This window comes from Delphinapterus leucas, chromosome 13 (genome assembly GCF_059928025.1).
Source record: "Delphinapterus leucas isolate spDelLeu-1000000601 "Yukka" chromosome 13, BTC_Dleu_Yukka2, whole genome shotgun sequence".
Taxonomy (NCBI): domain Eukaryota; kingdom Metazoa; phylum Chordata; class Mammalia; order Artiodactyla; family Monodontidae; genus Delphinapterus; species Delphinapterus leucas.
Window position 1 is genome coordinate 62,679,142 of NC_143141.1, and position 24,227 is coordinate 62,703,368.

The window sequence follows — 24,227 nt, forward strand, 5'->3', positions numbered from 1 at the left end:
ATTCAGAATAATAATACTGAAGATGACCCAGGACCTCAGAAAAAGAATGGAGGCAAAGATTGAGAAGATGCAAGAAATGTTGAACAAAGACCCAGAAGAATTAAAGAACAAACAAACAGAGATGAACAACACAATAACTGAAATGAAAACTACACTAAAAGGAATCAATAGCAGAATAACTGAGGCAGAAGAACAGATAAGTGACCTGGAAGACAGAATGGTGGAATTCACTGCTGTGGAAGTGAATAAAGAAAAAAGAATGAAAAGAAATGAAGACAGCCTAAGAGACTTCTGGGACAACATTAAACGCAACAACATTCGCATTACAGGGGTCCCAGAAGGAGAAGAGAGAGAGAAAGGACCCGAGAAAATATTTGAAGAGATTATAGTCGAAAACTTCCCTAACATGGGAAAGGAAATAGCCACCCAAGTCCAGGGAGCGCAGAGTCCCATACAGAATAAACCCAAGGAGAAACATGCCAAGACACATACTAATCAAATTGCCAAAAATTAAAGACAAAGAAAAATTATTGAAAGCAGCAAGGGAAAAATGACAAATAACATACAAGGGAACTCCCATAAGGTTAACAGCTGATTTCTCAGTAGAAACTCTACAAGCCAGAGGGAGTGGCATGATATACTTAAAGTGATGAAATGGAACAACCTACAACCAAGATTACTCTACCCAGCAAGGATCTCATTCAGATTCTATGGAGAAATCAAAAGCTTTACAGACAAGCAAAAGCTAAGAGAATTCAGCACCACCAAATCAGCTCTACAAGAAATGCTAAAGGAACTTCTCTAAGTGAGAAACACAAGAGAAGAAAAGGACCTACAAAAACAAATGCAGAACAATTAAGAAAATGGTCATAGGAACATACATATCGATAATCACCTTAAACATGAATGGATTAAATGCTCCAAACAAAAGACACAGGCTTGCTGAATGGATACAAAAATAAGACCCATATATATGCTGTCTACAAGAGACCCACTTCAGACCTAGGGACACATACAGACTGAAACTGACAGGATGGAAAAAGATATTACATGCATATGGAAATCAAAAGAAAACTGGAGTAGCAATACTCATATCAGATAAAATAGACTTTAAAATAAATGTTACAAGAGACAAGGAAGGACACTACATAATGATCAAGGGATCAATCCAAGAAGAAGATATAACAATTATAAATATATATGCACCTAACATAGAAGCACCTCAACATAAGGCAACTGCTAACAGCTATAAAAGAGGAAATCGACAGTAACACAATAATTGTGGGGGACTTTAACACCTCACTTACACCAATGGACAGATCATCCAAAATGAAAATAAATAAGGAAACAGAAGCTTTAAATGACACAAAAGACCAGATAGATTTAATTGATATTTATAGGACATTCCATCCAAAAACAGCAGTTTACACTTTCTTCTCAAGTGCGCATGGAACATTCTCCAGGATAGAACATATCTTGGGTCCGAAATCAAGCCTCAGTACATTGAAGAAAATTGAAATCATTTCAAGCATCTTTTCTGACCACAACACTATGAGATTAGAAATGAATTAGAGGGGAAAAAACGTAAAAAACACAAACACATGGAGGCTAAACAATACGTTAGTAAATAACCAAGAGATCACTGAAGAAATCAAAGAGGAAATCAAAAAATACCTAGAGACAAATGAAAACACGACAATCCCAAGCCTATGGGATGCAGCAAAAGCAGTTCTAAGAGGGAAGTTTATAGCTATACAAGCCTACATCAAGAAACAAAAAAATCTCAAATAAACAATCTAACCTTACACCTAAAGGATCTAGAGAAAGAAGAACAAACAAAACCCAAAGTTAGCAGAAGGAAAGAAATCATAAAGATCAGAGCAGAAATAAATGAAATGGAAACTAAGAAAACAATAGCAAAGATCAATAAAACTAAAAGCTAGTTCTTTGAGAAGATAAACAAAATTGATAAACCATTAGCCAGACTCGGCAAGAAAAAAAGGGAGAGGATTCAAATCAATAAAATTAAAAATGAAAAAGTAGAAGTTACAACAGACACTGCAGAAATACAAAGCATCCTAAGAGACTACTACAAGCAACTCTATGCCAATGAAATGGACAACCTGGAAGAAATGGACAAATTCTTAGAAAGGTATAACTTCCCAAGACTGAACCAGGAAGAAATAGAAAATATGAACAGGCCAATCACAAGTCATGAAATTGAAACTGTGGTTAAAAATCTTCCAACAAACAAAAGTCTAGGACCAGATGGCCTCACAGGTGAATTCTATGACACATTTACAGAAGAGCTAACACCCATCCTTCTCAAACTCTTCCAAAAAATTTTGGAGGAAAGAACACTCTCAAACTCATTCTATGAGGCCACCATCACCCTGACACCAAAACCAGAAAAAGATACTACAAAAAAAGAAAATTACAGACAGTATCACTGATGAATATAGATGCAAAAATCCTCAACAAAATACTAGCAAACAGAATCCAACAACACATTAAAAGGATCATACACCATGATCAAGTGGGATTTATCCCAGGAATGCAAGGATTCTTCAACATATGCAAATCAATCAATGTGATACACCATTATTAACAAAGTGAAGAATAAAAACCATATGATCATCTCAATAGATGCAGAAAAAGCTTTTGACAAAATTCAACACCCATTTATGATAAAAACTCTCCAGAAAGTGGGCATAGAGGGAAACTACCTCAACATAATAAAGGCCATATATGACAAACCGACAGCAAACATCATTCTCAATGGTGAAAAATTGAAAGCATTTCCTCTAAGATCAGGAACAAGACAAGGATGTCCACTCTCACCACTATTATTCAACATAGTTTTAGAAGTCTTAGCCATGGCAATCAGAGAAGAAAAAGAAATAAAAGGAATACAAATTGGAAAAGAAGAAGTAAAACTGTCACTGTTTGCAGATGACATGATACTATACATAGAGAATCCTAAAGATGCCACCAGAAAACTACTAGAGCTAGTCAATGAATTTGGTAAAGTTGCAGGATACAAAATTAATGCACAGAAATCTCTTGCATTCCTATACACTAATGATGAAAAATCTGAAAGAGAAATTAAGGAAACACTTCCATTTACCACTGCAACAAAATGAATAAAATATCTAGGAATAAACCTACCTAGGGAGACAAAAGACCTGTATGCAAAAAACTATAAGACACTGATGAAAGAAATTAAAGATGATACCCACAGATGGAGAGATATACTATGTTCTTGGATTGGAAGAATCAACATTGTGAAAATGACTATACTACCCAAAGCAATCTACGGATTCAATGCAATCCCTATCAAATTACCAATGGCATTTTTTACAGAACTAGAACAAAAAATCTTAAAATCTGTATGGAGATACAAAAGACCTCGAATAGCCAAAGCAGTCTTGAGGGAAAAAAGCAGAGTTGGAGGAATCAGACTCCCTGACTTCAGACTACACTACAAAGCTACAGTAATCAAGAAAATATGGTACTGGAACAAAAAGAGAAACAGAGATCAATGGAACAAGATAGAAAGCCCAGAGGTAAACCCACGCACCTATGGTCAACTAATCTATGACAAAGGAGGCAAGGATATACAATGGAGAAAAGACAGTCTCTTCAATAAGTGGTGCTGGGAAAACTGGACAGCTACATGTAAAAGAATGAAATTATAACACTCCCTAACACCATACACAAAAATAAACTCAAAATGGATTAGAGGCCTAAATGTAAGACCGGACACTATAAAACTCTTAGAGGAAAACGTAAGAAGAACACTCTTTAACATAAATCACAGCAAGATCTTTTTTGATCCACCTCCTAGAGTAATGGAAATAAAAACAAAAATAAACAAATGGGACCTAAAGAAACTTAAAAGCTTCTGCACAGCAAAGGAAACCATAAACAAGACAAAAAGACAACCCTCAGAATGGGAGAAAATATTTGCAAACAAATCCACAGACAAAGGATTAATCTCCAAAATATATAAACAGCTCATGCAGGTCAATATTAAGAAAACAAACAACCCAATCCAAAAATAGGCAGAAGACCTAAATAGACATTTCTCCAAAGAAGACATACAGATGGCTAAGAAGCACATGAAAAGCTGCTCAACATCACTAATTATTAGAGAAATGCAAATCAAAACTACAATGAGGTATCACCTCACACCAGTTAGAATGGGCATCATCAGAAAATCTACAAACAACAAATGCTGGAGAGGGTGTGGAGAAAAGGGAACCCTCTTGCATGGTTGGTGGGAATGGAAATTGATACAGCCAGTATGGAGAACAGTATGGAGGTTCCTCAAAAAACTAAAAATAGAACTACCATATGACCCAGCAATCCCACTACTGGGCATATACCCAGAGAAAACCATAATTCAAAAAGACACATGCACCCCAGTGTTCATTGCAGCACTATTTACAATAGCCAGGTCATGGAAGCAACCTAAATGCCCATCAACAGACGAATGGATAAAGAAGATGTGGTACATATATACAATGGAATATTACTCAGCCATAAAAAGGAACGAAATTGGGTCATTTGTAGAGACGTGGATGGGTCTAGAGACTGTCATGCAGAGTGAAGTAAGTCAGAGAGAGAAAAACAAATATAGTATATTAACACATATATGTGGAACCTAGAAAAATGGTACAGATGAACCTGTTTGCAAGGCAGAAATAGAGACACAGATGTAGAGAACAAACGTATGGATGCCAAGGGGGGAAGCGGCAGGGGGTGGGGGTGGGGGTGTGATGAGTTGGGCGATTGGGATTGACATGTATACACTGATGTGTATAAAACTGATGGCTAATAAGAACCTGCTGTATAAAAAATAAATAAAATAAAATGCAAAATTTTTTTAATAATTAATTTAAAAAATAAAATAAAATAGAAGACCCATTAACTTCACTTGATGTTCAAGGTAGAGGCTTTAGTTACATGCAGATGATTTTTTTATATTAGAATGTTTTAGTAGAGATGTTATTGAAAGCAAGTCAAGAGGGCATCTGTGTTTCATTCTTCTGTCTTCCTGTATACCATCTTAACATCTTCTTCATCCACATGGCAGAATATAGCTGCCCCATGCTCTTGAGATTCCATACTGCAATTCTAGAGACAGACTGGCTACCTCTAAATACCATTTTTAATTTACAAAGAGAAAATCTGATTGGCACAGCCTGGCTTCCTTTGCAGCCAGGGACATGGGTATGACAAAGCCGAATCATGAATACTAAGGTCCAACCTAGGGGTAGGGAATTGTATTCTATTGTATTGGTGGCTGAATGGACATCCAAAAAGCTATCTGCTATAAAAGGCCTTCCCGCAGAACCTCTGAATCTGTGTTTTCCAAATTTCTCTGATGGTAGAATCATCAGGCCCTTGCCTGAAGAGTCTGAATCAGTGGGCCTGGAATGTTTGTTTTTAGTGAATACATCAGGTGATCATTATCATGAGGGAAGCTTGGGAAACCCTGTTGAATCAAACCAGAGGCGACTGCCTATACAGAAGGACATCTCTGACCGGTGTAGCCAAGCTCCACCAGCCCGCATTCCTCAAAATGTCTTGACCTGTGATTCTCAATGAGCCTACTGTCACCTCAATCTGATCTCTTGGGAGTCTTCTATCCTGAATCATTTTCAAAGTCCCAGGAAGTAATTGTGAGGAGACTCAAAACTACCCACACTTCAACTTGAACCGGAGATAGGGGTCCATCCTTTCAATGCTGGATGTAAAGCAAGGATTAAAAAGAAACAGTCAACTTCCCATACAGATTCCTCTCCCCGTCCTTAGAGATCAGGATAGTACGAAAAACTCTCTTCCCTTAAGAACTCCAACTGCTTTGACATCTTTCATATTCTCACTTCACCCCATCCCACCATTTCAGCCAACTAGGTATTCTGGTCTCAGACATTTTATCACATAGCTTGGAAGATCGATTCGCCTCTCCTAGAACATCTTCATAAAGGACAGTGTAACAAACTAAAGGCTTAGCTTTACATGTTGTTTGAAGACTCAAATACTATTATGCTAATAATGCAATGCTGGTTTACCTTCAGGTTGGGGTAATCAACTAAAGGACGCCACTAGAATAAGGAACAAGCAGACATTTAATGACAACTGCCAAAATCTTTTTCCTGTGTAAAGCGCAGCTGAGGTTTTCAAAAGACATATGTTGCAAAACCAGAAATACAAAAGGCCAGTGAACATGTGAAAAAATTGTTCCACCTCAGCCAGAACACAAATTAAAAGAACAATGAGCTCAATTTTTACCTATAAAATTGGCAAAGATAAAAAAGAATAATCCCCAGTGCTGGTGAGGTTGTGGGAAGGTTTACTCCCTTGCTGGTAGGAGTCTGAACTGGGACAGCTTTTCCAGAAGGTAATTGGGGTATGTATTTCTAAAGCCTTAAAAATGGCCACACTTCTTCACATAACAGTTTTGCCTTTTAAGAATTTATCCTAAAAAAAGAACTAAGACTGGGCACAAAGATTTATGACAAAGTTGTTCATTACAACATTGACAATATTGGCTAATACCTGGAGGAAAGAAAACCCACCAACAGAAGCTGGTTGAGCAAACCGAGGCAGAGCCATACAATAGATATGCTGATTGTATCACCATCACAAAAACTGAGGAGGTATGATATTATTTATAGGCAGGGAAGTATTTTGGCAAAATAGTAAAAAAAAAAAAAAGCTACAAGAGGTATGATCTTATTTTTTTAAAAAATGTAGTAGAACATTTGGGCAGGGTTGCCTACTCTATAATCCATTATTTGGAATTACCCCCATGCCCCTACTGAAAGGGGTAGCCTTCTTGCCTTTGTTTTAATAACAACTTGACTTGGCTGATTAATATGAGAGATCAGTGAATAGCCTAGAATTCTCTGACTGGAGAATTAGAAATAAGAGACACAAAACCATGCTCACATGATTGCTGGCGTGTGAAATGAAGGATGTTGTCCAATCAGGGCTGGGGTGGCCATTTTCATTCACCCATAAGCAGAGGAGTAGTGGAGACAGCCTTGCCTGCAGAAGGGAGAAGAAGAGAACAGAGAAACAGAACGTGTGCTTCACGAGACTGCGATGGGTGAAAGGAGGGGTGTCACTGACTCCCTACACCCCCACTTTTAAATAAGTCCCCTTTCCTTGAGCTATCTTGAGTCATATAAGAGTAAACCTCCAAATTTAACAGACATTATTCCTAAAAGACGGTATTTCAGTTCAATTTTATGGTCTCAGTTTTGCTTTTTGGTATTTTTTTTTTATTGTAACATATGAGATGAAAGGTCAGAGAGCCTGCACTCCAGCCAGGATTATGCCATTAACTATGTGATCTGGGGAAGTCACTCCACCACCTAGATTCTGTGGGACTTTTAAGCAGGAAATCCCAGGCTTTTTGGAAAGGACAAAGCAAACCCATGTGGGTAGGACCCACAGAACTCCCTATCTGCCCATCTCGTAGATGGCTCAAAACCCAAGTGAAGGGCTTCCCTGATGGCGCAGTGGTTGGGGATCCGCCTGCCGATGCAGGGGATGCGGGTTCGTGCCCTGGTCCGGGAGGATCCCACATGCCGCGGAGCAGCTGGGCCCGTGAGCCATGGCCGCTGAGCCTGCGCGTCCGGAGCCTGTGCTCCACAACGGGAGAGGCCACAACAGTGAGAGGCCCGCGTACCGCAAAAAAAAAAAAAAAAAAAAACCCAAGTGAAAAAGACTGAATCACATCCTGCCAAAGAGTGGCAGCCTAGATGTAAATCCCGGTTCTCCTACTTAGGGCATGTGGGTTTGGGCAAATTGCTTAATGATTTTATATCTCAGTTTCCTTATCTGTAAAGTGGCATTAATTCTAATACTGCCTCCTTAGAACTGCTGAAGGATTAAAATGAGGTAAGTTGTGTAAAGTTCTTAGCCCAGTGCCTAGAACATAAAATAAAGATTACCTGTGGTCCCCAGAGGCCCTGTTCAAGGAAAGGGTGTTCCTTCCTTTTCAAGAGACACACTAGGGCCCTAGGCCCATGATTCTCAAACTTCAGCGTGCCTAGAATCCCCTAAAGATGTTGACAACATGCAGATTTTGGGGTGGGCCCTGAGAATTTGCATTTCTAACTAGTTCTAGCTAAACCGATGCAGGTGGTCCACCAGGTGGGTAGTGCTAACAATTTTGCCTCAGAGAACCCTTAACACATAAAAGCTTTTCATACCTGTTTCCAATATGCAAAGCACCTTCAATCAACCAGAAAGCTTTAAGAGTGGGGCCTTTTAATTACTTGGATGTTCTCATTAAATTGGAGTTAAACATCACCATGTTTTCAGTTTCAGCTCTTGGAGCAACTGTTTCTAAAATATATTATTAGTTCACTTTTTGGCTTTGGTAAGTTCAGGACATAATTTAGTCTTTCTTTGATGATTTGTGAGGCACTTCAGACCCTTGCAGCGCCTCCGGTCATTCATTTTAACTGCCTGGCTCCATAGACACAGGAGTTATGGGGTGAGAAATTGGACTGAACTTGTTCAGACCCAGAGCAGAGGCGGTACTCCACTGAAGGGTTTTACATGTTTCTACTAACTCTTTGGAATGAGTGTCTTTGCTGGCCGTAAAGTGAAATGAAGGGTGTTATTCTGGTTACTTGAAGGGCCCAGTCGCGCTCCAAATAGTTGAGCGAGATATATACACACCGCTACAGAATAACACTGTGCCAGGGATGCAGCCAGGGACTCCCTGGCCTCCTATGGAGGGCGCTAAAGGATGTATCCCTGGGACGCATTCAACTTTGAGGACGCCAGCAGCCCTTTCACCTCATCACTTATGCAAATACTCCTTTCTCCCCAGTCTTGTCTTAACAAAGAATTGGGGCAGCTTCAAAGCCGTTTCTCAAATAAATAGATTCATGACTGCTGCTACTGAACATTCAGGAAACCTGTTTTTTCTTTACTTGTGGGGGTTTTACAGAGGATTTCTGCTCCGTGGAGTGGTCATTTCTCAAGCTGTTTCAAACTCACAAGATCTATCGGGGACCACATGAACCACGTCTAGCCTTGCGTGGCTATTTTTCTCAATTCAGTTCTATTTCCTTCCTTCTCCTCTCTCCCCCTCCGTCCTTTCTTCTTTTCCTCTTTCTCCTCCCTCCCAGGCATCAGGCATTCTTGTTTTTGTTTTTTTTTTCAAACATCTTTATTGGAGTATAATTGCTTTACAATGGTGTGTTAGTTTCTGCTTTATAACAAAGTGAATCAATCAGCTATATGTATACATATGTTCCCATATCTCCTTCCACTTGCATCTCCCTCCCACCCTCCCTATCCCACCCCTCTAGGTGGTCACAAAGCACCAAGCTGATCTCCCTGTGCTATGCGGCTGCTTCCCACTAGCTATCTATTTTATATTTGGTAGTGTATATATGTCCATGCCACTTTCTCACTTTGTCCCAGCTTATCCTTCCCCCTCCCCGTGTCCTCAAGTCCATTCTCTAGTAGGTCTGTGTCTTTATTCCCGTCTTACTGAGCCATGACACACTCGCAGAGAAGGCTGCACCTTCTCTCCCATCCCCGCTGTTTCCCATCTTTGCCCTCTGAGGTTTCTCTGTTAATACCAGTTCTGTTCTTGTAGGAAAACTTGGTCTCCTTTCGATATATTTAAGTCAGGCCCCATTTCTCCCAGGTATTTCTCTGACTCTGAATCTTTCCAAATGTCTGCAGGTCTCGGCACACAGATGTACTTACCAGAGCCTGCTGACCAATGCTCCTTTTGGAGCCTGAGATTTATCAAGTCTAACCCTCCCTTCCATTTTGGCCATCAACAGACAAGGGTGTGAGTGTCTGCTTGTACAACCCTGTAGCACCACCAATACCAACCCAAAATAAACACAAATCTAACTCCAGTAGCTTTGAAGAATCATTTAGATTAGTGCTATCCAGTAGAAATATAACATCAGTCACATTATGTTTTAAGCGTTCTAATAGACACATTTTTTTAAAGAAACAGGTAAAATTAACATTAATGATATACTTTAATCCAATATATTAAAATATTATCGTTTCAACAAGTATTCAATGTAAAAAATTATCAATGCAATAGATATTTTACATTCTTTTTTCTACACTAAGTCGCCAAAAATCCAGTGCGTATGTTACACTTGCTGCGCATCTCAGTTCGGACCAGCCACACTTCAACGGCTCAATAGCCAAAGGTGGGTCCTGACGCCCACACTGGAAAGAGCACAATGTAGATGTTTACTGTGATTTTCAGGAAGCAGCAGGGTGAGAGGTTTTACAAGCATAGCATAAAGGCTACATCCTTAAAATCTTTCTTAGACAACTCTCTCCACCCGAGTGCTAAGAATCTCTCAGCCCGTTCACCCCCCAACTCACCCCCTCACTTCTTCGTTCTGTTCTTCCTCTTCCCTCTTCCTTCTCCACTCACCATTCCTGCCCTAGGCCCCTGACACTGAAAACGCTTCTCTGACAGCATTTCCTCCAAAACTTAGTCCTCCTGGAATTGTACTGAGTAAAATTATCTATTTTGTTGGCTGATTCTTAAAGGTTCCCGGTTCAGCCAGCACCTGCTCACCAGTCTCCCAGGTTTCTCATGGGTGCCTGGGTGAGCACAAGCGATCCCCAGCCGGAAACAGATGAGCCACTCTTCAGATGCGTGGGGACTTCACCAAGGCAACGGAACCTGCCTGCAGTGAAAATGCTCCTGCTAACCAGCCCACGTTGCAGAGCCCTTCTCAGGACCGCTGCCAGCACTGCAGCTCTAACAGGCGAGTTACTCAGAAGAGGAAGGGTTCTGCTCTATGGCAAACGCCATTCCCTCCCTCTGACACCTAGAGTCTCGGGAACAAGCGGGTAGAGAACATGGAGGCAAAGCAACAGTCCCTGGACCCCAGTTTTGTTATATTCAGCTGTAAGGACTACAGAATTAATCACGATCTGTTTGTACAACTTTTCTGTCAATACCACTTATATCTACTCTGTTTCTCTAAGACTCAGTCAGATGGGCTGTCCCCCAGAGACTATGCAGGTGGAGTTACAGCTTCCGGTGGTGAGAATGGATTTGCTCAAGTTCAGCCCTATCTTCCCTTAAGATTCCTTTTGCAGCTCATAGTTTCAGATCATTTGGTTGGAATGAAGATGGCAAACTTTGCTCATGAAATAGATCCTCTATCTATGGAAAACAGATACACAGCATAACTAGATAAGTAGCCTTGACCTTCTTGAGACGCTATTGGATCTAACTGAATGGACCCTCATTATTACCATATCCACACAAAAGATATGATTGGACCAGGCAAGATCTACCCCCAAATGACCCAAATTTTCACAGGAATCAAAATCAACTCAGACTCCCAAGGGTCATCCAGATCAAAAGAGACCTAAAGCTAGTCTAGGAAACCCCTGAAGTTTTCTAACCCAGTGCAGTACTGGCAGAAATGGGTCACCCAGGGAGAGCACGGATCTGAACCGCACTCTGTTCAGCCTCTTTCACGCCGTATCAAGCACTCAGAGAAAACAGGCTGAAGACTTGGCGACTCTCAATACAACCTCTTGTATCTAAACATTAATAAATATCCAGGAAATATCAATTGTTCTTTTCTTCTTTCCCCAGCTGAATCGCATCATTCTCACACTGAATGGCTTTTTAATATCTCTGACACACTCCCCCTCCTGTGTCTGCCAGTATTAGAATGTATTATTTGGCTGGTGATTTTTCTCATTTCTCTTCTCAACTCAGCAGCCAGAACTGCTCCTCCTGACTTGGCAGAAGTTGGGGATGTCCATTCTTGCTGACTTTTGTGCCCGTTCATTGCCAAAAACCCATAATATTTAAGGTTTTTAATTCTTCCTCTGCATTTTTTTTTGAGAGGGGTTATTATTTGTGGCCAGAAAGTCAACATTTTTCATATTCACTCCACAGTTTATAAAGTACCTAACACAGGTCTCTACTTCCTTGCAATCCTCAAGAAATATGTAATTGTCAAGTGAGACAAGTTATGTAAGAATTCTATATACAATCTAATTAACTACATACAATCTACTTAATTCTATATACAAACTAATTAATTAATCTAATTGATCTGTTTTGTTATTGTTATATACAGGAGCATGTTTTCCTGTGTGTGGTACACAATCATAGTTTCCTCTGAGCTAGTTCATTTACAGTACCTCTCTCTGCTGATCTGGATGAATAATAATTTCAGATAAGTTTAAGACAGCTGAGGCACAGTGGAAAAGGTGTCAATGAACTGGACTCTGCCACTAACTAGCTGTATCCTTAGAAAGTCACTTAATTTCCACAAACCACATTTACCTTCATCTGTTAAAACAGGAGACTGGATTAGATCAATGGTTTCCAAGGTGCAGGTCCCCAGGGCCCTCCAAATTCATGGGATCTCCAAATCCATGCGTATACCTAGTAGGCTATAGATGAAATAAGTGATATGTCTCACTCATACAGGTATAGCTATTTGTTTCAAGTATATGTAATTGCTGTTCTGATTAACGAAGTTTAAATTCATGCAAATTGAACTCATAGTGGCATATTGTCATTATATACCTTCTCAGTCCATGCATACTACAAGTTCAAGTCCTACTAAATGGGAATCCAAAAAACGTTGAGATTGAAAAGGGGTTCTCACACTTGAAAAGGCTTGGGAATCTCTGTGGTATAATGATCTGTAAGATCCCTTTCAGCAATAAAATTCTGTGTCTAAACATTTCTATTTTGATAGGGGGTCTTCCATGCTCTAACTCAAAGGCCAGTAAGGGAAATAGCTGAGCACGGGGTGGACTTGGAGTAACCCTCAGCCGGCAGCATGCAAACCAGAGCTCCATCCAGCCACACTGCACTCTAACTGCAAAAGCTCTTACAGAGGAGAGGAAAATTCCAGATGGGGGCTATTACTGTCTTAGAAGATTTCTTGAGACTTTTTTTTTTTTCCTCTTCTCTGTTCCATTTAACTGTTGACTCACTTCTGGCTATACGTTTCTGGAATCGGTATCAATTATGGCAGCCAAACATGAAGCAAGAAATCTGCTCTCATTTATAGCCTTAGTGTTTTAACTTGAAACACTAGGTCTTTTCAAAATAGGCATATGCAAATACTAAGCAAATTATACACAAACCACAAACCACTTCTTTTGGGAACCATCTAATATTTTTTTCACCTTAATATAAGCCTTAGGATAGTCCTGATGGTAAGAATTATTCCAAGGGTGTAGGACTAGATACTCATTTATGTCAGAAACCAAGTTTAACGATTATGAAAATAAAACGATATGAATGTCTTTTAAAGAAATAAGGAAGGGACAACTTACTTATTATGGGTTCCTTGAAGGATGGACCATGTTTTTTATCCCTCTGTGTCCCTGTATCCTAGCATTTATGGTTGTTGTTATATCTGTTAAATGGTGAGTTTCCTGAATATAAAAAGAAGCATTAGAATTGGAAGAGGATCTTGACTGCCCTTCAACTAAAAGGGACAGGATTGGAAATAATCAATCACAGCCTATGAAATTAATATGAATAATACAGATTTGAAGAATATTTATGTGAATGCATTTTCTAAAAGCTTGGGGGGGAAACAGGAAACGAGCCAATAGAACTACCAGAGCAAATCACTGTAAAGTGATAGATACCAATTTTTCCACTATCTTAAAACTGACTTCTTGGGAACTGGTGTATCAGATTATATGTGGAGTTAGCAAACTACTGAGAGAATATAAAGTGGCTAAAAATGTCAGAGGAATGACTCAAAGGGACCATTTGCTCCAATCTAAAGATGCCAGAGAGTAGTAGGCCCTAAAACTCATAGGAAAAGAATGAAGCAAAATAATTAAAAAGAGAGTTGGGTCAAGATGCTCAAGAAATAGAGTTTAGGCAAAAACAAAACAACTGACTTACAATGTTTCAAAAGAGAGAAGGCAGTGGTGAGTTTGTGATATATGACTGAATGGTTAGCTTGACAACAAAGAGAAACTTCAACCAAAGAAAGAATTATTTACAAGAATAATAAAAGTGGCAATCAACATTCTTTTTAGTAAACATTATGTATCTGGCACTATTCTCATCTAATTCCATCTTCTTGGGACTTCCCTGGCAGTCCAGTGGTTAAGACTCTGTGCTTCCAATGCAGGGGGCGTGGGTTTGATCCCTGGTCAGGGAACTAAGATCCCACATGCCATGTGGTGTGGCTGAAAAACACAATGGTAATTCCATCTTCTCAATTCTGCCATTAGGTATGTGTGATGTGATCCTGTTTTACAGACGAGGTTGGAAAAGTTTGCCCCAGATGACTCAACCAGAAAGTGGCAGGGTCAGGATTCGAAAATAGAACTCTTTGAGATGATGGGTGTTCAACATCACTCCCATTAGGGATCCTAATGGAAACTAAAGGAGCAAGGGAAGAAGCACCTTTGTGAAAATTTCAAGATCAGCTTCTACTAAATCCATGAGAAAAGCCTAGCTAGCTGCACGTGGAAGAAAGATGAAATGGTCCACTTCATAAAACAAGGGGACCGAGCCTCATATTAAAAGAAAGAAAAGGGAGGCATTAGTAGCAGAAGCCACTAACATTGCAACACACTGTTTACAAGATTTTTGCAAAAATTCTGCTTCAGTTGTTGACAAGAACAGCCAAAGGCATGATTTATACAATCTGGCAATCTGCCATGGAGAGGCGGGAAAGAGCTGACAGTTGGTGAACTTAAAAGAAGTCACAAAGAGGGGGTGTAATAGAAAATTACTAGATTTTGAACAGGGAAGAGGCTTTTTGCTCAGATAACACAAATCATATAAATACAAACTAGACAATAATACAAAACAGTATAATATCAAGGAGTATGGGAAATATTACCTGTGATATGGACTATAAGAAATATAGGAAATCAGATATTGGGCTAGATACCATTTATGCATTTTATTATTTTTTTAAAAGATAATCCTAAAAGAAAAAAAACACAAAAAGAAAAAAAGATAATCCTAGATCCTAGTTTGAAAAGTATTTTTAATTAGAATTCAATTAAACAAACGAAAACCAATGAGGTTTCACTGAGTAACAAAGAAAGTACTAGACTGAAAGTCCAGAGATTTAATACAACATTTTAAAACAAATACCTTGGTATTGCTAAGTTTAATTTCCTCCCTGGTAAATGGGGTATAATAATAATACAAGGCTCAGAGGATCTTTGTGAACATTAAATGCAACAATGTTTGTGAAAATTGCCAGTGCTGTGCAATCTTCATCATCGCGATTGTAATTCCTGCTCTGGTCCTACTTAGCTGTATGACCTTAACAACTAGAAAATGGAACTTGAAATGAGGAGGTTAGACTAGATTACCCCTTTAAACTCTCCCATTCTCTGCTAATATAAATCACTGCTTTCCTTCAAAATTACGTAAATATATTTTGCAATAGATAAGCAATTAAAATGTGTAAGAACCCAGCATCTCCATACCCAGTGGGTAGAGAAAAAGCGAAATTAAACTGACAAGGAGAGAGGCAAAGCTGCCCGTCTCATCCCATATACTGTGTGTGGCATGCAGATCGGTCAGTTGTAAGAAACTGCTTGTGAAATTTAAAGGCAGTGGAGTGAAATTTTGAAAAGAAATATCCATATACAGGCAGAGCCCCCATCACATCCCATTCAAAGGACACAGGTCAATGATAGTAGAATAATACAGCAATGCTTCTTTTCCATTTATTTGGTAAGCTCCTACTGATTCTACAAAGCTGGATACAATTGTCTGTCACCTCCCAATTTGCTCCCAGAGCACTGTGTATATCATAGGCTTACCAGTCCTTTGTAGTTGGTTGTTTTGTACATCTATCTGTCCACTAGATTGCTAGGTCCTTAAGAATTAGAATAGCAACTTATTCGATTTTATCGCCTAGCCAACCACAGGGTCTGCCATATAAAATTTGCTCAATAATGCTGGTTTGAGAATTGAATTAATTAATTAAGTAAATGCTGAAAACACAAAGTACATGATAGAAACTGGCTCTTAAGTTAACAGAAAAGACTTTCAACTTTAAATGGCATCTGAGAGTCTCTCTAAAATTTCCCTTAAAATAAGCATGAATCAGAAGGGAGGGGGGGAATTAAACACGAACACTTTCATTAACCACCATACTGATGGAACTGTGCTGAAGAGTGCAGGTGGTAAATCCTTGTGTTATGCTGCCTTAACAGAAAGACTACCCATCTGAAAAAAAGGTACAAAGTCCGTTCAATTCTCCCAAACGTTCTGGCTCCCTGGAATAAGAATGCAAGACCTGTCCCAACCCAGAAACTGGATAGCTGACCTTTACTGACCAGCTGCTGCTTTTGGAGGCTGTCAGAATATTGTTATTTCCCACCATCCCCAACGTATAAACATCCAACCTAGGAATTATAGGCGAAAGAAACCAAAGCAAGTGGAATAGAAATTATAATCAAAGACACAGTTGAAAAAAAATCACAAATTGGAAAAAGCCTCAATTATGCAGGTGTAAGGAGCCCATAATGTTTCAGAGGGAAAATATATATAAAGAAAAAACTCTTCAAGCATCCAGACAGGAATAATGAATTGCATAATAAAGGGAGGGAAGTCAGGCTGATCACAAACTTCTCCTTCATATTATTATTATTATTATTATTATTTTGGCCGTGCCACATGGCTTGAAGGATCTTAGTTCCCCAACCAGGGATGGAACCCCAGCCCCTGGCACTGGAAGCTCAGAATCCTAACCACTGGACCACCAGGAATTCCACTCTTTTGCATTATTAAATGTTAGAAGGAAATTAAGCAGAGTATATAGAATTTTGAGGGGCAAAAGTTGCAATTCAAGATTTTTATACCCAGTTTTTATGACTCTTTTAGTTGCAACCGAGAGGAAACCCAGTTCTAACTAGCTTAAGGGGAAATAAATGAATATATTGTTTCACAAAACTTCCAAGGTAACTTTAGGTACCGCTAAACCCAAGGGCTCAAATATTGTCATTGCCCCTCTCTCTCTTCCTCCCTGCCATCAACCCCGCCAACTCTTGCTTCATCCTGTCTCTGCTTTTCTCTCTATATTGGCCTCATTCTCTCCCACTGTTATGTACACTCTTTCCCTATCCCAGGGAGTGTGGCCAAGGAAAAAATTCCATACCCACATTGTTTTAGCTCATGATTCAAACGGATGACAGACTCCCTGCATCCGTGAGATTTTCAATCTCATGAGAATACTTTGGTTGCTTGTATTCAGACCATGTCTAATCACCATGGATGCGAAGTTGGCCCATTATTGGTCAGGCCTGAGTCACACACTGGTCCTGCAGACAGCGCATACACTGTGATTAACAGTCTCACAAGAACCTAATGAGATGGGAGGGAGACAGTTCCTTCATAGAAAGAAAGAGTGGGCAGATAATAAGAGCAAATATGAACTACATTTCCCCCATGCCTACTTAACACAAACTCAAACAATTTCAAAAGTCCCTCCACCTGATATTTGTCCAACAAATGTATGTCCAACTAATGTATAACTAAAGTCACACTTACTCCAAAAAGAGACAACACAGAATCACATCCAGTTACTACCCCACCTCCATGCCCAGGATCTCTGGGTGATGTACACATCTCTGATATCCAGATATGGTTTCTCTTGATTCAATAATCTGCAATATATATTTTTAAAATTACATTCAAGAAACAACTGGAAGTCTGAACACTGCCTGGATATTTAATAATAATAATGAATCATTGTTAATTTTTGGGGTGTTATTGTATTACGGGTTTTTTTAAATAATACTTACGACTTATTAACAGATGTAATGATACGATGCGTAGGGTTTGCTTCAAAATAATCTAGTGAGTGGAGCTATGCATAAAACCAGATTGACTATAAGCTGACCATTGTTGAGGTTGGATACATCAGGGTTCATTATTCTATTGATATTTATAGTGGTTGTTTGAAATTTTTCACTATAAAGGTACAATAATAATAGTTATAATAAAAAAATAACCTGCAGGGCTTCCCTGGTGGCGCAGTGGTTGAGAGTCCGCCTGCCGATGCAGAGGACACGGATTTGTGCCCCGGTCCGGGAAGATCCCACATGCTGCTGAGCGGCTGGGCCCGTGAGCCATGGCCGCTGAGCCTGCGCGTCGGGAGCCTGTTGCTCCGCAACGGGAGAGGCCCCAACAGTGAGAGGCCCGCCTACCGCAAAAAAACAAACAAACAAACAAAAAAACCCCTGCAGTTTAAATGATCAATGTAATGATCCCCTACAGCTCCCTTACACAGTAGAGGAGGAAAAACAGCATATCTTCCAATAAAACTCCATTCAGGGGACTTTCCTGGCGGTCCAGTGGTTAAGACTCCGTGCTTCCACTGCAGGGGGCGCAGTTCAATCCCTGGTCTGGGAACTAAGATACTACATGCCTCGCGGTGCGGCCAAAAAAACTAAAAAACAAAAACTCCATTCAGAAAGGGTGCCATGATGTATGCCACAGCATGTACCAGACCCTACAGAATAACACAGCAAGAATTTACATCTTGACAGTGAAACCAATCTGACAACCTCAGGCTTCTCCCTGTGCACAGATCGCCCACATTCATTATTCTTCAAGGCTGTACCTAAAATGAATGTAGGAAAAAATCCTTCTGGAGGTCCTGCCCCTTAACATCTCTCTTGCATTTGGTGTTATTACAAGGACCTGGGGATTGCCTTAGAAATCCAACAATCCCAAATGCTTTCCGGTTGATATTTCTCTGGAAGTTCAATACTTTTAAACCCCTAGACATCTACTGATTGGGTCTACTTCTGTAGGTGAAAATCAGAAATCTTGTCTTGTCCTTGATTATAGACCAGACTCTTCTGCATACCTGTTTCTTAGCAGCAGTTCTTAGCCTTCAGCTATGAGAGTCCTAAATGACTCAGGCTGAGGTATTGAGGCAGAACTGCTCAGTGCTGTGCCCAGGCTGAACCGGTTGGTTGGCTGTTTACTAGGGAATGAATTGTTACCTTCCCCACCAGCCAGTGCTCAGCAGGATAGCTTGGGGAGGGGCTTAAAGGATCAGGCTTCCGGATTTCTCAAATTCCTCCTGAGTCCCAATCACAACCCCTACTCCATCTCCCACCTCCCAACCTCTGCCAACACTAACTTCAGCTTGGGTCAGGGATTTTGGCTTTTGTAGTTCCATGAGGTGCATGATTATCTGACCCCCAGCAGTCTTAGCTTACTGCCCACATCCAAATGGAGGAAAGGCACCTCTTAACGAAGTTATATACTATTTCCTTCCTGCTTTCACAGGGACCAATTTATACTGAAGCTTTTTCTTTTCTTGAATGACGTGCAAGAAGCGGGCAACATCCTGAAATTCTGACAATTCCTCTAAAGCTCCAGTCTCAGCAGGCACATGTCTGAGTCCAAAGAAAGAAGAGGTCACCCTTTAACCATATGTTTTGGAACAGCATAGCAAAGATGGACTATTTTCTTGCCCTTGGTATGGGGGTCCTCTCCATCCTGTGATACACTTAGACTCAACCAAATCTTTACTGTAGAGTTTATTCCTAGCAATGGCCTTTTCCTAATAGCAATTCTATACTTACTTTTTTTTAGTTGTAAAGGACAGAAAACCAACTCAAACTATCTTAAGAAAAACAAAGGAAATTTATTGGCTTGTCTGACTGGAAGGTCCAAGAGTAAGACTTCCAGCGCAGCTGATCAAAGATCTCAAACAATTCTGCTAGCTCCACTCTCATTTTCTCATTCTCTTCCCTCCAGCACTTGGGTTCTCTCTCTCTCCATCTCTAAGATCTGCGTGTTTCATTTTGTTTGTTTCATTTTGCTTATGTTGGCCTCATTCTCTCTTGCCACAGATGAACTCTGTTCACAAGGCAGAGAAGATGGCCCCTCGCAGCCCAGCTCTACATCCATACAGCTCACAAGCCATGCATGTAATTTAATTCAAAGGCCGTGACTGGCCCTATTTGGATTATATCCCCACCCCTTGTAGAAGTCATTAAGGACAGGCTATCACAGTTAACCAGGTCTAGGAACATACCGACTCTGAAGTGATAATTATACCAAAAATACATGGGTTGAGGGAGTAAATGTTCCTCAATTGAAAACAAAACAAAACAAAAACAACGACAATGACAACAAAAGACAAACAGGAAAAGCTGAGCAGAAAAGCACAACAGATGTTCCACTACTCCAACTTACTTGTCTTCTATGCCTGAAGGCATTCCCAACATTCCCAAGATTCATGGGGTCAGAAAATACATTACACATTTATCTTTTCTGATAAATGTACTTGAAGAAGAAATTCCAGCTAGCCAAAATTAAGACACTAAGACAGATGTCCACATACTAAAAAATACCAATGTACTTCCTTTCCTCAGTTTGACTCTAGACTTGGGAATTAAGTTTTATTTGTGCTTTCAGGTAGATTTTTGCCATACTGGGCTGAGACTTGGTCCCTCTTTTTTTGTTTTCAACTTAGCTTCTGCTTTGGCTCCTTTCCCAATTCCAAGAAATCTGATTCTCAAGTCACATCCTTCATCAAACATTTCAGACAGCACCTTTTATTGGATTTGACCAGTTAACACAGTTGGTACATAACTACTAGCATGGATAAAATCCAAAATACTGACAACACCAAATGCTAAAGGATGTTAAGACAACAAGAATTCACTGCTGATGAGAATGCAAAATGGTACAGCCACTTCGGGAGACAACTTGGCAGTTGCTTACAAAGTTAAACATAGTCTCACCATATGAGGCAACAATCACACTCCTAGGTATTTACGCCAATGAGTTGAAAACGTATGTCCTACAAAAACCTGCACATAAATGTTTACAGAAGCTTTATTCATAATTGCCAAAACTTGGAAGCACCCAAGATGTCCTTCAGTCAGTGAGTGGATAAATGGTGGTACATCCATACAATGAAATATTATACAGTAATAATAAGAAATGAGCTATGAAGCCATGAAAAGACATAGAAGAACCTTACATGCCTATTGCTAAGTGAAAGAAGACACATCATACTGTATGATTCCAACAACGTGACATTCTGGAAAAGGCAAATCTACAGAGACAGTGAGAAGGTCAGTGGTTTCCAGCAGTTTGGGTTGGGGGGAAGGAGGGAAGAATAGATGGAACACAGGGAATTTTTAGGCTAGTGAAACTCGTCTATATGCTACTGTCATTGTAGACACATGACATTATGCATTTGTCAAAACCCACAGAACTAGACAGCACAAAGAGTGAACCCTAATTTAAACTATGGACTTAAGTTAATAGTAATATATCAATATTGGTTCATCAATTGTAATAAATACACCATATCAGTGCAAGATATTAATAGTAGGGGAAACCGAGGGGGGTATATGGGAACTCCCTGTACTTTTTGCTCACTTTCTTTGTAAACCTGAAACTGCTCTAAAAAATAAAGTCTACTCATTTAAAAAAAGAAAAATACAAATAGCAGAAGCATCTTTTGGTGCCAGAAATAAGGAAGTGCTCAAAAATGTGTGTATGTGAAAAGGACATAGGATCCAGTCTAAAAGAGCTCCCAGTAGCCAAAGTTGGACCAACTTCATAAATAATGATAGCGTGGGGTTGTATATAATCCTAATAATAAAATAAATATCCACAAGTCCATACTGAAATAAATAAATAAGATACAACTCTTCCTTATGGAAGAATGAATTCCAATTAAGAAATATGGGGGACTTCCCTGGTGGCGCAGTGGTTAAGAATCCGCCTGCCAATGCAGGGGATAGGGGTTCGAGCCCTGGTCTGGTAAGATCCCACATGCCGCGGAACAACTAAGCCCATGCGCCACAACTACTGAGCCTGCGCTCTAGAGCCCACGAGCCACACCTACTGAAGCCCGCGCACCTAGAGCCCGTGCTCCGCAACAAGAGAAGCCACCGCAATGAGAAGCCCGCGCACCGCAACAAAGAGTAGCCCCTGCTCGCAGCAGCTAGAGAAAGCCCGTGCACAGCAATGAAGACCCAACGCAGCTAAAAATAAATAAATAAATAAATAAAATAATTTAAAAAAAAAAAAGAAATATGGGCTGGAGCCACTGACGTCGGGCTCAGGTGCACGCGCTCGCTCGCCCGCCCGAGCGCGTCCCAGGTGGCGGCTCGCAGCTCCAGGTGGCGGCCTGCAGCGGGCCGCGACGAGAGGGTGAGAGTCCGCGCTTTCCGAGGGAGCTGCGCCGGCCTCGGCCCCGCGGGGGTCCCACCGCACCCGAGAGGATGGAGAGCCTCCTCCGACGCCCCAGCAGGGCCCGCGATCCCACGCTGGCCGTCCCTCACTAGCCGCTCGAAATCTGCGTTTTACCCACCACCTCGGCCTTGTCTCCTGAGTCAGTGGCGTTGTGGTTCCAAAGAAATGGAAGAAAAGGAGCGATGTGACCGACTCCGTTCGGTCCTCCTGCCTTGAGGTCTGGCTGGCATTTGCAGAAAGGAAAATACAGCAAGAAAATCGTGTGTTTTTGGAAGGGGTAGAAGAGGAAGGTGGAAGAAGGAAAACAAGGTCTTAGATTTTATATGATTTTTTAAAACTTCTGCACTTCGACAGTGGTGGCAAAATACACTGAATCCAAAAGTTATCTTTGTTTTGAGAAGAGGGGGATTATTTTGCCTTTTGATTACAACCTTTTCTCCCCGTGACAAAGCATAAATCATGGACATCAGAAAATAAGGTAGACCTCAGGAATCCTGCAAAGACTGAGAAGCTTACATTCCTCCTCAGGAGGAAAGAGTGGGGTGTTTTTAGCCCTCTCTGGAACCTAAAACGAAAAACATGAGTTGCGTGCCATGGAAAGGAGACAAGGCCAAATCCGAATCATTGGAGCTGCCCCAGGCTGCACCCCTACAAATCTACCATGAGAAACAGCGCAGGGAGCTTTGTGCTCTGCACGCCCTCCGTAACGTCTTCCAGGACAGCAATGCCTTCACCCGGGACACGCTGCAAGAGATTTTCCAGAGGTTGTCTCCAAACACCATGGTGACCCCCCACAAGAAGAGCATGCTGGGAAATGGGAACTATGATGTGAACGTCATTATGGCAGCACTTCAAACCAAAGGCTATGAAGCTGTTTGGTGGGACAAGCGCAGGGATGTCGGCGCCATTGCTCTCACTAACGTTATGGCCTTCATCATGAATCTGCCCTCCAGCCTGTGTTGGGGTCCACTGAAGTTGCCACTCAAAAGGCAGCACTGGATCTGTGTTCGAGAGGTGGGAGGTGCCTACTACAACCTCGACTCCAAACTGAAGATGCCCGAATGGATTGGAGGTGAGGGCGAGCTCAGGAAATTTTTAAAACATCATTTGCGAGGAAAGAACTGTGAACTCCTGCTGGTGGTACCAGAAGAGGTGGAGGTCCATCAGAGTTGGAGGGCTGATGTGTAACACAGTTCTACCCAGCCTTCCCTCACCTCAACCCCCGAAATCCTCTGTGATGTGCTGTGGCCTCTACAGTGGGTCTGCCCTTGCCACATCCCCAAACATCTCATCGGGTTTTTCCCCTCAGATTTGACAGTGCAATAGGACAGACGTGAGGACTGTTACAGAACCAACCAGCGTTACTTGTTCTGGGAAAGGAAAGTAGGAGCTGTGTGTGCTTAGGGCAAGCTATGGAAGACTTTGGTTTTATTTAAGAGAGGAGAAAGAAATGTGGGTCTTAGCTTATTTCCCCGTTTCTCTGAGGACTTGCCAGAGGCTCTGCTGGAGTTCACTGCTGCTCTGGCTCACCTGGAGATGCTGCCTTCACTTCCCCTTTCCTGGCAACCAGTGGGTCTGAAGACACAGTACAGGCAAAGCCCATGTGACGGGTTTGAAGGACTTAGAGCAAAAAGGCCTCTCAGGAAACCATCTCCAAAACTGCAGCAGCACTACAGCATGCTGTCTCCAACCCTTAATGCCGCCCTTACCCTGTTTTTAAGAGTGGTTTATGGCCATCCTTGGAGTTTTATAATGAAAAGTTCTCTAATATTCCATGCCGGGCGGTTGAATCCTGCGATATTCTAGTGTGACAGGGTGAGCTAGATACCTAAGAGGATGTGGCCAGAACCAGGCTGGGGCAGGCATGGGCAGCCTGTCCGCCTCACTCCGGCATCATCCCTCCCACTTCAGTGCATTGCACTGGTTTAGGAGGCTTTGAGGCACAAGATAGGCAAAAGGGCAGTTTTCCCAGCTGACCCACTCTGGC

General features: G+C 41.0%; 1 long non-coding RNA gene and 1 pseudogene across 1 annotated transcript in view; one reads left to right on the plus strand and one right to left on the minus strand.

Annotated features, from left to right (window-relative positions):
* Positions 1-979: 979 nt before the first annotated feature.
* Positions 980-24,227, minus strand: part of LOC111174852 (uncharacterized) — a 29,197-nt gene continuing 5,949 nt past the window's right edge. The window contains exons 2-4 of the long non-coding RNA XR_004024172.2: positions 13,345-13,446; positions 12,338-12,447; positions 980-7,059 (exon numbers count right to left, since the gene is read on the minus strand). This is a non-coding gene — a long non-coding RNA (uncharacterized LOC111174852). The remainder of the gene's footprint in view (positions 7,060-12,337; positions 12,448-13,344; positions 13,447-24,227) is intronic.
* On the plus strand, positions 22,527-23,573 carry LOC111174849 (josephin-1 pseudogene; annotated as a pseudogene).